We start from the raw sequence: 14,895 nt of genomic DNA, 5'->3' as shown, positions 1-14,895 counted from the left end.
GAGGAGGGTGGAATACTTTTGAGGGTGGGGGGAATGTTCCTTGTTTTCATTTCGTGATGGTGTTGCAAACGTAGAGATATGTCAAACTTGAAATAGTGTGCTTTCAGTTTATTTTAGGCTATTCAGAGAAGTATTAAAATAAGTAGCTGAATAAACAAGTAAGCAAATAAATAAGTAAATGCGTACTTAATAAATTATTATTTATAATAATAAATTATTTCGTATTTAACATATCTGAAATCAGGGTGGGCTTACAACAGATGACATGGCAGGTGGCCAGTCATTAAGTCAGTGGTTGTCAGCTCCAAACCCGGCCTTCTCTACCTGGCTGACAGGATTAGAGCTGGGACTTTCTCAACTACACTGTGGCTACACAGCTTGCGTCTGGCTGGACTTTGCCAATACGGCCTCGGAGAGGGACTCTGGGGTTTTGGAGCAAATTTATGCTCTCTACAAAAGATCAATACGTTTTTCCGAAAAACAGTGATGGACACCTCCGGACATTAAGTGACTTAAGTTTATATCATGAATTATGTTTACCTGACCCACAAAATCATATTACATAGTATAAGAAGCATTCTATTATTAACGGAAATAGTATATAATACATTGGCCTCAAGAACATCTAGAGGTACAAGTAAGTTACGTGACCAGGTTGCTCAATGATTCTTCATGCTTTGTCTCCTCTAAATATTCATCTGTTGACTGAAGAGCCGTTCCTTACACACAGTTGATGTAGTAGGGAAACAAACAAACAAACAAAAAACTGTGGCGTAATTAAGAGAGAGCTGAGCAAAATATACTGACATTAAAAAAAGAAAAGCTGGACCTTTACAGCATGATTGAACAGTGGTATTGAAAGACAGTGGTTGACGTACATTCTCCAGGTAGGAAGGATTCGGGGTGGTATATTTTCGTGTCTGGTTTTTCTGGACTTAGAAATGAGCGGAAGCGATAATCTACATGGATGTCTCTTAGGTTGTTAATTTTCAGGCTCCGTGTTCTGCGACTTGAAAATAATCAGAATTGATTGGCAACCAAGAAATCTGGCGTCGCCTTAGCGTGGTATCAGCACAACACAGAGCAGAGAGCATGGTACCATCGGCATGCCCAATGAGAGCCAGCCGTGTGAGCCACGTTTGCTGAAAGGTCAGCAAAGGCATCCATTACAGAGGAGGCTCTCAACAACCAGGTTGGCAAGATGCATGTTCTATAGATGTGGAAGCCTCTATCATCAGCCACTTCATTGCTTTTGCTTAAAGAGTCCATGTACTACTAAGTGGCTGTGGCGGTGGAAAGAAAACCATGCATGGGGTCAACAGCAACAACTCTCCCCATTGAGGATTATCTTGGTATTTCCAGCACTGAGTCCTTAATCTATCAATAGCTAACACCCATAGAGTTCCAAGGTGACATCACGTTTTGGAGGACAGCAACCAACAGATGGCAGTTAATTCCACTGGGTCACTTCCATGTTGGTGGAGGTAGGAATTTGTCTTCACTGAGATAGGTATTCTCTATATGGAATTGCTTCCCTTTCCATGATTCTTTCCGCCAGCATCCATCATCCACAGACATGGCGGATGTCTAATGTACAGTCTTGTGCAACATTTTCTTCTGATCAAAGGCCTTACCTCAGAGAAAACAAAGTGTGTCTTCTCAGACGTGTGTCTCATTCCTGTGAGTACCGTCTTCTAGATTTTAGGAATTTCAATTTCTCCCTATTGTTTCTCAGCTATTTTTTTCATCTATCTCTACCTATCTATCATCTATCTATCTATCTGTCTATCTCTATCACTCTATTTATCTATCATCTATCTATCTATCTACCATCTATCTATTTATCTATGTATCTATCTACCTTTCCAATGATAATACAAGTTGTACTTTTTAACACTTCTATGACACCTTAAATTCTCTCTGTTCAAATAACTGCTGTGGTTTCTGTCTTTCCCCAGGACCCTACTGATACATCATACTTTAATTAGTAGGCTTTTTTGTTTAGATGCACAATATTATGCATCTTCAATTAATGGCAACTTAAGTTTTATGAAATAGAGTACTTAGCATAGTGATGTTAATTCTATTTTGCACTCAATTGCTGACACAAAAACTATGTATTTTTTAAATGATGCTGGAAAAATGTATTCATAATAGTTTTGGCAAGAACGTGATTATATAGCTATTCAAATAGTAAAACTTAAAGGGGAAAGAGGATACATTTGAATTTAGGTGGAGAAATTATTGCTTTCCTCAATGTGTGACTTTTTGACTTTTTTCCAAGACAAAAGCCATAAATAAATCATACCATAGTTTTTTGTTTTTTTTTTTTTTAGTTGAAATTAGTTTTTTTTAGCCAAAAAAAGGAACGGGGGGGATAAGAATACCTTCATACGAAAGTACGTGAAGAATTGATTAATTATTTTTATTATTATTTTTATATTTAAGGATCAGGTTTTCAATATTTTATTGGCAATCTTTCTTCTGTTTAATATAATTAAATTCATGATAAGGAAATTATACTGTCACATTATTAAAGGAAGGTTTTTTTTTTGTGCTTTATATCCACGGAGAAACCTTATTTTATAAATAATACATTTATCAGTAGATGACCATTCTCTGTACTGTAAATAATCCTCAATATTAGTTTGTATTACTTTCAGTATTAAATTAATTTTCAGAAAGTACACACTCTTAAAAGCTAGTATATAGGTCATCTCTGTGTATATATAACCCTGAAAACAATCATATTTTCGAAAGAGTAAATCTTTCTTAACATTATGTATTTTTGAAATTATGAATTTACCTTAAATTAATGTGGTAATAAATCTTACTTATTAATGAATATTCCCTTAAAATTTGTAAAAAAGTCATGAATTTCATAAAGCAAATGAAGGCGCTTCCTTCTTAGAGTGGTGGACTCCGATACAAGTAATTTAAAATTGCATTTAGGTTAGGCTTTATTCAGCATTCTGTCTTGCCTTGTCTAACTAAACAATTCAAACACCGTAAGACTAGGTATGGTATTGCACCAATTATGTCCAGGGAGTAATTAATGAAACTGACACAAAATGGTTGATTTGTGGGTAGCTGTGTCTCTGTAACGGAGCTTGTTAAGGGAAGTGAATTCTTCCAGGAAGGTTGCTTTATGTCACATCACTTTATATGATGCTAAATTATTGTCAAACATAAAACAGGAAACAGCTTCTATGGAGTCTTAAATTAATCAAAACTATGCTGCAAACTTCTTGATTTGTGATTCAATACAAATTTTAGAAAATGAAATTTAAAGGAACGCAATGTAACGTAAGGGCATCTGTATATCCTGGCGAGTAAGTTGATGAATTGCAATAGATAGGAAATTAAAATATGCAAATCTTGGAACATCTTCATATTACAAAGCACTTTCAATATTTGAAAACTAAATAGCTTGTTTAGTTTCTTTTTGGAAAGTGTCCTTATGTCTAATGTATTTAACGGAGCATGGTTGATTCGCCTCTTTGTGTATTCTCTTTTAAATGAATATTTATCTCATCATACTTAAAACCAATATCTATACATTAGAGACAATGTGAAAAATAAAGAAAATACCTAAGTCTGCCAGAAAACACATCTACACAATTATAATTGAAATTAAACCATTTTACAGTTTTGAATTGTGCCTTATACCAAAGAATACATCATGCATATTAATTGAATAATATAATAATTCAAAATTGATACATGTTATATTATCTTACAGATGTGTTATACTTTGTGTGCCCAAATTTATTTCATTAGACACTTTGATTCCATGCTCAAAATCAGTTATTAAGAACTGGAATTTTTCAAACATCGTATTTATTTCCATTGATTTTTTATAAATAAAAAATCAATATTTGGGAGGTCTTTGTATTTTTCTCCCAAGATGAATAAGTAGGGGGTATATCCTGCTGGTTTGTATACCTAAAAACGAACATCATTACATGTATATTACAATATGACCATAAATTAGTATTGATATTCTGCATTTCAAACTTCATTTTAAGCTCTGGGTATGCTCTCTCAATGGTTCCTAATATTTAATTGCAAAAGAGGGATATCTGAAGCCATTTTTATTTTTCTTCCATTAGAAATAGAATTTGTTTTGCATAACTATTTATTAGAAATATGTATTGGAAATTATTCACAAGTATGTGAATATTTACTGGAATTGTTCAAAAACACTGAATATAAAAATTTACTGTGGTTTTTTTCAACATTGTTTGAGTTAAATTTTTTTTCCATCATACCTTAGATTCCTATTTTTATTCTCTTTTGTTCAGTTCCTTTATTTAGTTTTTTTTTTTTCCTCCAGTAGATTCCAAGTTTAGATCTTTCAGGTAATTTCCCATCCATTTAGAAACGTGATTTTAATATTTGTGGTTATCTTTTTTAAAAAAAATAATTAACGTTTTTATTTATTTTTGAGAGACAGAGAGGCAGAGCATGAGCAGGGGAGGGGCAGAGAGAAGGAGACACAGAATCCGAAGCAGGCTCCAGGCTCCGAGCTGTCAGCACAGAGCCCGACGCTGGGCTCGAACTCACAGACCGTGAGTTCATGACCTGAGCCAAAGTCGCAGGCTTAACTGACTGAGCCACCCAGGCACCCCAATACTTGTGACTATGTTAAATCTGTCTTCCACATCATTAATTCAATTATCTGAAAATTGCCCAAATCATAAGCATATAGCCTCATGGGGCATCATAAATTGGACAAACCTGTGTAACCTTAACGTCATAAATAGATAAAAAATGACAATGGCAAGAAAATGTCCAGTTCTACACCTTCCAATCACCATTCATTCATTCACATCGGAGGTAATAGGAGTCTGAACCACTGACAGCAAAGATTTGTCTAGTTTCATGTATCAGTGTACTTTTGCTGCCATGATAAATTAACATAAATTTAGTACCTGACAGCGGTACACATGTATCATCTCGCCGTTCTGTGCATAATCAGACTGAATCAAATTACACTAGGCTGCACGCATGGTGTTGGCAGGGATATGCCCCTCCCTGGAAACTCTAGACCACTCGCTCCCTTGACTTTTCCAGGCTCGAAAGCTTCCTTCAGTCCTTGGCTCATGGCCCTCGTATCAGTCGGTGTTCTCCAGAGAAAGAGAACCAACAGAACGTTGGCTGAACAGTAAGCTGCTCCGAGCCAAATGCAATGCCTGGAAAACTGGGTGTGCGAATAAATCACACTCATTCCTGGTGGTCTGGAAGTCTGCGTATGCCCTAGGCTGCATCCTGGGAGAAGGGACCAAAGACAGAAACTCCAAGCTACCAGACCCTGGCTGAATGCAGGGTTAAATGCTGAACTGTGAAAGCAATCCCCACACACACATATGCCCAATGTCCAATGGGAGAAATGAAGCTGGCTAAGGGGGCTTAATTATCACCCTTGACCCAGAAGTGGCTTATGTTGACCCACAGATGATGTTTAAGAAGCCAGGATAAAAGATAAAAATGAGGCAAAAAATCTGAGCAGAGACATCAGAAAGTACAAACTGTAAGAAAAATAGATTTCACAGCCAAGTAATTCAACACATATTTAAATGACCAAACAAAACGACAAAAACAAGCCACAGGACTAGGGCAAAGTGAATCCAAGGATTTGACAAGGGAAACAGGAGAGTTAAAGCAAGCTACAAAGCCTGACAACAGTCTGTCCCTGCTAGGCGAGCCAACCTCTGTTTGGGTCAGGCTCAGGGACAATGTACGTCCTGGATGTTGTTGAAACAATATGTCAGCTGACAGTGGAGGCTAACAGCTGTGTGTGAGGCCAATAGACTCAGGCAGCTCAGAAGCTCCTGCTTCTGAACTCAGAGGAAATATGCAGGGAGTGCGGCTAAGACTACGGCCTCCCGAAAGTCACGAAGACCGTGCACATTCCCAGCGCTGTGTCCTCTGAGGAAAGGGCCTCCGGTTCTCTCATCCTGACTGAATAAGGAGCAGGTGCCTCAACTCCCGGAACTGGGAAGGGAGTCTCTGGAGCACACATAGATCTAATGTGGTTTGGGCTCCTTCAGCACAGTCAGTGACTGTCTCCTGAATGGTCCTACCCCAGGGGAGTAATTTGAACAGGGACATCAGAACCTGCCCTGAACTAGTCCAGCCATATCACTGAAGCAAACAGAACCTTTAAATTCAAAGACAAAACTCGCTGGCAAGTTAAATGACGGGGAGAAGAAGATGCCCGATGTGAACCTACCCAGGAGGGCTCTGCGGTGGTTATGCTAACACCGCACTAAGGTTTTCAGACAAAAGGTGGTGCAAGAAATAAAGTCACACTTTCCAACTCTGCCGCAGAAGTCTTCTATCTGACTTCTGTCCCACCCCTTTCTTACTGTTTTCCGTGTGTCATCCTCAGTTTCCACTATCGGCTAATTCATCTCATTCTATCCATCATCCCATAGAAATAAATTCCACTAACATTTATACAGGAACTGTTTTTAGCAAACATAAACCGCTTCTTAAGTTGGAATCGGGGAAATCATCTTTATGAAATGTTGTGCTATCAGAAAGCGTAAAGTTCTTCTCCAGTGACAGATCTAACGCTTGCAAAGAAATTCCTAAAATATTAGCAAAGATTTAGCATCACTTATAAAACAATGGGTATCTTCTAAAGCTTCAAAATAAAATGTAGTAAATCTGTTTGAGCACAACTCTGTGCCAATGATCACTTTTTAATGTTTATTTATTTATTCTTGAGAGGGACAGTGAGAGACAGAGAGAGAGAGAGAGAGAGAGAGACTGGGGGAGGGGCAGAAAGGGAGGGAGAGAGAAAATCCCAAGCAAGCTCCATGCTGTCAGCACAGAACCTGTTGTGGCGCTCAATCCCTTCACCCTGACTTCATGACCTGAGCCAAAATAGTCAGTTGGTTAACTGACTGAGCCCCCCATGATTCCACCAGTCGTCACTTTTGAGTATGACATAACAGCAATGAAAATAAGATGACACTAATAGAAACACTGCAAAAAAGTGCTGGGCTGTAAAGGTCACTGAGTAGTTTAATAAACTCCAGGATTCAGAGTTCTATTCTAACACTCCCTTCTACAGGGTCTGACGCTGTGCAAGGACTGCGTGAAGAAAAAGACCATAGAGCAGAGTATGATAAGCACTAGAAACTGACATGTTTCCTCAAAATCCGGCATTCTATTTTTCCTAATCAAATTGCAAAAAAGCATCTTTTATATTTATATACTCCATACAAACCAGAAGAGGTTGAGGTATCATTTCAGATTATACACAATGATCAAATCAACGAAACAGCATCTGTACTTCTGGGAAGGTCTTTGATTGTATAAGGAGCACGATATTCATTAAATGATTAAAGGAACACAGATTCCAACTCCCACATGGTTTTTCACTGATCCTCCTTCAAGCTATGATGGAAAGAAATATATTGCATCATTCAAGTAAAAGGGAAAGGTAATTATTAGGCAAAAACAAAGAAGAAGGTCAACGTTATTTTTGTGCTGATGACATAATCTTGCAATTTTGTTTGAAAACATTACTCAGTGGGGCACCTGGGTGGCTCAGTCCATAAAGCATATGACTCTTGGTCTATCTCAGGTCATGATCTCATGGTTCATGAGTTCAAGCCCCACATTGGGCTCTATGCTGACAGTGTGGAGCCTGCTTGGGATCCTCTCTCCCTCTCTCTCTGCCCCTCCCACATGCACATGCTGTCTCTCTCTCGAGATAAATAAATAAACTTAAAAAAAAAGTATTAAACAGTCAGTAAGTAAGGATTCTTTACCCTCATATCTATAATATGGTAATTTCCAAGTAATTGGGGTTAAATCTGTACAAAAGAATAGCAGATGTTCAGTTAATGACATTTGCAAAAATTATTCCGTTCCAAGGAGGATGTAAATATTTAAGTATGTACTAAATCTATAAATAACATTATTTTTACTTATTCATGAGGATATTTTTTCACATTGATGGAAATATTTAACTTTGATCAAATTTTCCCTCCTTCCTGAAATCTTCAATGTATACCGCTCTCTTTGAAACACATTTTATTTCTAAATAGCAGTCACTTGTAGTGTTTTTTTTCATTCATATAGCTTACCTCCCTAAATTTATGATTATTGTTTTGGACTGTAAACTTCATTAGTTATATATTTCTAGATCCTTCCTTAATAGTTGATACAAATGTTTTGTCTACAAGATATATCTCTGTTATCTCCACTGAAAGCTACTGATGTACAGATGGCAACAAGCTGAGACAGTCAAAATCAACCCAAGTCAGTGGCATTTATTTATTTATTTATTTATTTATTTATTTATTTTGATGTTGCTGAATTAAGCTGTTATTAAATATTTTGTATCGCCTTTATATAAAATTTCAATGTTTGCAATGTTTGTTTCCATCATATATATATATATGTATCATATATATATATCATATCATATATATATATCATAAGGATATATGTTGGAGATACATATAATATATACATATATATTTATGTAGATATATATCTACCTATCTCATTCATTTATATTTTATATCAGTATTTTTTGTAACTTTCTCTGTCATTTTTTTTAACCCCAAAGAGCCACTACAAGAGTGATGGTATGAATATGGAAGGGTTAGTGCTAAGTTCATAAGGAACTCAGAACAAAGTTATAAATAGATTTTATATTTCTGACATACTGTAGCATTTTATTTAAAATAATCTCCTATTTTACAAAATTTCATAATAAATTAAAGGGCAGACAGTAAAAATAGGATTGGAACGAATCATTCACACACACATAATTTGGCTAATAGAATACAAAATTGATAATGGTTCTAGTTGAACTAGTATCAGATTTTTTTTAATAGGCTCACACCCTGAATGGAGCCCAGTGCAGGGTTTGAACACACGACCGAGATCAAGATCTGAACTGAGATCAAGAGTCTGGCGTTAACCAACTGAGCCACCCAGGCGCCCCAAACTAGTAACAGATTTTTAAAACACGTTTTAAATGCCTAACGATACACATATCTAAGGCTCAATCAAGGGGACTATCATAATGAAAACAGGTATTAGGAAGATCTGAGGTTACTGAATTCTAGAAATGAAGTAAGAATCTCCAGACAGAAAGGCAATCGTTGAATTTGCGTGAATGTAGAAGATCTCAGATACATGAGATTTTTTTTTTTTCGGCAAAAGTGTGGGATACTTCTGGATTAATACCCCCCAGTTACAGCATCTGGCCAAACTAAGGAATGAGTTTCATATACATTATTGAATTCTATACAACTTTCTACATTCAGCCATAATTGTGCTCTGCATCTGGCTGCTGTTATCTGGTGGTACCAGCCATTAACATGTGTGGAAATTTGCATACATATATACATTTTAAAACATGGGTATAAGATTTAAAGTGGCTTGGCTTAAAATGACAAAGGCAAATATATGCCTTCAAGTGAATAATAGAAATCGTGCTTTCCCAGATTTTAGTTTACCTTACATCAAGATTCATTCTTCAAATGTTAAGACGCAAGAGTCTATTACAAGTAGGAACCTGACACAAATTTATTCAAAGTGTCTATCAATCAATATTTGAGCTAAAAATGTCCTTTCCTTGAGATCATGAATTAAAAGAAGGGATGAAGGAAGAAAGGAGGGAAAGACACTTTTGTTTTTATAGTATGGAACTAAAGTTTTCAAAAACCTGAATGAGCTTGAAAATAGATTTATCCCCCAAGCTCCCAGAAAGCAATACAATCCTGCAAACCCCTTGAGTTTGCTCTTGTTATAACCCCAAAGAAGAGAACCAGCCGCATTGTGCCTAGACTTCTGGCTTACGCAACAGTGAGATAATAAATAGGTGTTGTTTTAATCCACTACATCTCTGATAATTTGTTACCACTACAAAAAACGAACACACCTACCTATCCAAAGTCAAAACTATGATCAGAAACGCCTCAGAAGAAACTCTGGCAATCATTTCACTCTGCAATATTTGTATGAGATATTTTCTAGCATGTTCTGGAAATTATGATATAGATGGGCCCCATTATCTCTTCTCCATCATATACTTTTGTGTTTAGAGTATAGGGTTTTTCTTTTTTGGACCAAATATAATTAGATCAAGAGAGAGTCCAAACCCTTACAATACAATTATATGTTCCATCTCAAGTGTTGACACATAACACCTAAAGATTGAATTAGAGTGTATTTGCCAACTATAAAGCCAGATTTTGGAAAAATCTGTTATCACAAAGACATGAGATTGTCAGTTTTGGTGAGGATGAGAACTAAGCCTTTTTACAAAAGGGAGTTTTCAGGGAAAAATAAGTAATGAAGGAGATAAGTAGCAAACAGGAAATGCCATCAGGATGGGAAGAGAGAGAGAGAGAGAGAGAGAGAGAGAGAAATCATACTCATATCCATAAATACATAATTATTTTGTGCCTTGGACACCCTAATGTATTTTGTACTATTAAATGGTTCTTTGAGAGTTTATTTTTTAAATACTATGTGTCTCTTCTGTTCACTATCTAAATTACTACAATAAACTTTAAACCATTTTTCCTCGTTTCATTCTTGGTCTCCTGAAGTCTTCCCTCTACATGTGTACTAAGCTTGTGCTATCAAAATGCAAAACAGATAATGCAGTTTCACTGTTTCGAACACACCAATGGATTTTTCATAAACTTTGAAAAAATGCAAAGTGTTAGTATGACCTACAAAATCCTTGACGACCTTAACACTTTCCACTGTCTCATCACTTAATACGCTCCAGCCACAGTGACTTTCTTTCTGTCTTTAAGTGGCAATGCCCATTTGCTTCTCATGATTGTTCTTGCTTTTCTCACTGTGCAAAGTATTTTCAGATTACCGCATCAATGCTTAAAACACACACACATACACACACACACACACACACATGCACACATTATGTTTTAGAGCAGTTTAAGTTTATAATAAAATTGAGATGCAGGCACAAAGACTTTTCACATAACCCTTCCCCACATGTGCACAGCCTCCCCCATTATCAACACATGGCATCCAGCTGTCTCAACACCATTTGTTGAAAACACTGCCTTTGCTCCTTTGTCAAATATCGTTTGATTATATTTACGAGAGTCTATTTCTGGACTCTGTTCCATTGATCTCTTTGTCTGTTCTTCAACAGTATCACACTGTCTCAATTACTATAACCTCATAGTATGTCTTAAAGTCAGGTAAGTGTCAGTCCAACAATTTCCCCTTCCATATTGGATTGGCTACTATGGATCTTTTGCCTCTCCACACATAATATCATATATTGATATCCATAAAGTAACCTGCTGTGATTTTGATTGGAATTGCATTGAGTCTACATTAATGTTTACTTGCTCAACTCAAATATCTCCTCATAAAGCCTTTTCCCTTTCATTCCTTGTAAAGATTCTCCCTATCCTATCCTTTCTAAAATTGCCTGGTGCAGTTAACCAGTTGATTTTCTGTCTCCTTTCTACATAGGCCATATGCTCTATAAGGATAGTGACTTTTTTTTTCTTAACACTGATATCTTCAAATTTAGACACATTGTAAGTGTATGATACATTGTAGGTGCACCAAAATGTGTGAATTCATAACCAAAGATCTGCTGGCCAACAAGTACAAGAAAAGATGTTCAATCATCTTTTCAGCATCAGGGAAATACACTTCAAAACCACAATGAGATATCACCTTACACTTGTCAGAATGGCTCACATTAAAAAATTTTTAAAAATTAAAAAATGAAAAGAAATAACAAGTGTTGGTGAGGAAAAACCAACACTTTGAGAAAAAAAAAAGAAATAACAAGTGTTGGTGGAAAAAAATCCTTGTGCAGTGTTGCTGGGAAAGTAAGTTGGTGTAGCCATTATGGAAAACAGAATGGAGTCTCTCAAAAAATTAAAAATAAAAATACCTTATAATACAATAATTCCACTACTAGATGTTTACCCAAAGAAAACAGAAGCACAAATTTGAAAAGATATATGTACTCCTATATTTATTGCAGCATTATTTGCAGTAGCCCAGATATGGAAGCAACCCAAGTATGCATCAAGAGATGAATGGATAAAAAAGATGGGATACATGTATATGTATATCTATCTATATCCATATGTATATGTATATGTATATCTATCTATCTACATCTATATCTATCTCACAGAATATTACACAGCCATAGAAAAGAATGAGGTCTTGCTATCTGTGATGACATGTGTGGACCTAGAAGTCATTAAGGTAAATGAAATAAGTCAGACTGAAAGAGAAATACCATATGATTTCATTCATGTGGAATAAAAAAAAAAATGAATAAATGAGCAAAAGTGGAATTGGACTTATAAATACAGAGAACAAACTGATGATTGCCAGAAGGAAATGGGGATGGGGAGATGAGCAAAATGAGTGAAAGAGAATGGCAGATACAGGCTTCCGGTTATGGCCTGAATAAGTCATGAGAAACAGTATATTTTCAATAATATTTTAATAGTGTTGTATGGTGACCGTCGGTAGCTACACTTGGTCACTGTGGTGTCATGCATAGGGATGTTGAATAACTATGTTGTACACCTGAAACTAATGTAACATTGTGGGTCAGTCATATTCAAATTAAAAAATAATAATAACCAAAGAGCTCTGATTCAATCACATTCATGAAAATTTTAATTGTATATCAAAGGTTATCTGAATTGCCTAACTATTAAAATTCCTTAAAAGAAGCCATATGGGACTATTAACCATCTTATACTTTCCAGAGAGAAAAAGAGAATTAATACTTATTAATTGCTATTAACTGGTATTAACCAGTTTGCGATACAAACTGTCATATCTCAGTATTCAATATATATAGAAGGGTCTAGGAATAACAAGAATATGTATAAGAGATGTGGATAAAACTATCAATCAAAAATTCTACTTTCTTTTACTATGTTACATAAACATCAATATGAATTGCAAGCAAATCTCCACAAAGAGCTAACTTAGGAAAAATCTCAAGAATAAAAAATGCTAAAGCAATAAGAAGACCAGAGGGTAAGAATTATTTTAATGCTACGTACATTTTTACTTAAATATATTCGTTTTGCAATTAGTAAGAAATAAATGGCAAATTATTTATGAGTTAGACTGATCTCTTAGCTTATGTTTAATTCCTCAGGTCAGTTCTACTACTGGTGGAAGAATAGATCTGCTATTTTATTAATAAAATATTGATACCAAAATTGCAGCAAGACTATGATTAGCATATAACAGATCACGTGTATAGTTATTAGTGATGCTGTATTATATATACACACATAATACACCAAAGCTAGAAATGCAGTGATGGATAATTATAGATACATGACGTGACTTTCATTAGCTCTATCTATGTAAGTTAGTCCAACTGCACAATAAATGCTTTCAACTATTAAATGTTTGCATCATCTTGGATTTTAAAAAATAGTATATTTGTCATAGTTACCGTCTACCCCCAAAGGCCTGAAGGCAAATTTCCTACACACTGGAACAATGACACCTGAATTGTCCCTGACAGGATGCTTTGTAATATAAAGATGGTGTCAGTTAAAGTCACGCAGATCGTGTCACTACTAATGTGGAAAAGAAGCAGAGGGTATAGTTACAAGAGCGGCTAACCGTGTTTCTTAGACACTTCGGAAATGAGCATCATTCCAAAAAGTGTCATTTGACAGCATGTTATAATGTAATCCTTTGTCCTTGCAGTCTGCCTATGGCTTTCCCTTAGACATGTAAAGTTTTCTCCACAATATCATACAGAAGTAAGGAATTCATGTGCATGGTTTCTAGTCTGTAATCTATAATTTACTTTTTTAAAAATATTTACCGATTTATGCAGACACTAGGAAAATGACGATTTTATTCATATAATTGCTCAGGTCGAAACGCTCACAATGCCTGTTACCCTCACGCTTACATCTTAGTTCTCCAAGACTGTGTTCGCTACTTACAAGACGTCTTCCAAACCCTCCTGTTTCTAGCTCCTTTGCACGTCTCCTGGAAACCAATATCTTCTTTCCTCTTTGACATTCAAGCTTCAGCTCAAATGTTAGCCACTGCAAAAAGCCTTTTATGACCACGACGATTACATGCTGGCGATAGCCATTTTTATATAGCTATCCTAATTTACTTCATATTTTATTTGCTACATTGTTTATGTATATCCCATGTTTATTTATTCTATAACACTCATCATTATTTGAAATTATCATTCTGTTATTGTCTTAATGGTTTATAACCTGTCTTCACAGCTAAATGGCAAGCTATTAACGGCCAGCAATGGTCTTGTTTACAGTATCTAGAACAGTGTTTGACATATTATTAATGTTAAATAATTATTTATTTGCTGATTTACTGCCTAAGCACAAGAAAGAATGAAAATGGATGTGTACAAGGGCACCTGAGTGGCTCAGTCGGTTAAGCCTCTGGCTCTTGGTTTCAGCTCAGGTGATGATCTCACGGGTTTGTGAGCTCAAGCCCCGCATCGGGCTCTTCACTGATAGTGTGGAGCCTACTTGGGATTTTCACTCTTGCCACCTCTCTCTGCCCCTCCCCCTCTTATTCTCTGTCTCTCTCAAATAAATAATTAATTAATTAAACCAATAAAATGAATGTGTACAGATTATTTTGTTACATCGAAAAAAGCTACTTATAAAATACTTTCTATGATAAAAATATAAAATATATTACATTTCTTATAAATTTTAGTTTGCTTTTTGGTATATAGTTTATGCCATGATTCCTCTGAGACTGAATTCTTAACTTATTTTATCAAAAATTTTTTGTAAATTTATTCCCACCAGAATGACAGAAATTGTGATTTTTCTCATAGAATTTCAATGACAACGAATTATTTAAGCATTGTTT

This window comes from Panthera leo, chromosome D3 (assembly GCF_018350215.1).
Source record: "Panthera leo isolate Ple1 chromosome D3, P.leo_Ple1_pat1.1, whole genome shotgun sequence".
Taxonomy (NCBI): Eukaryota; Metazoa; Chordata; class Mammalia; order Carnivora; family Felidae; genus Panthera; species Panthera leo.
Note: the sequence above shows the minus strand (reverse complement) of the source record.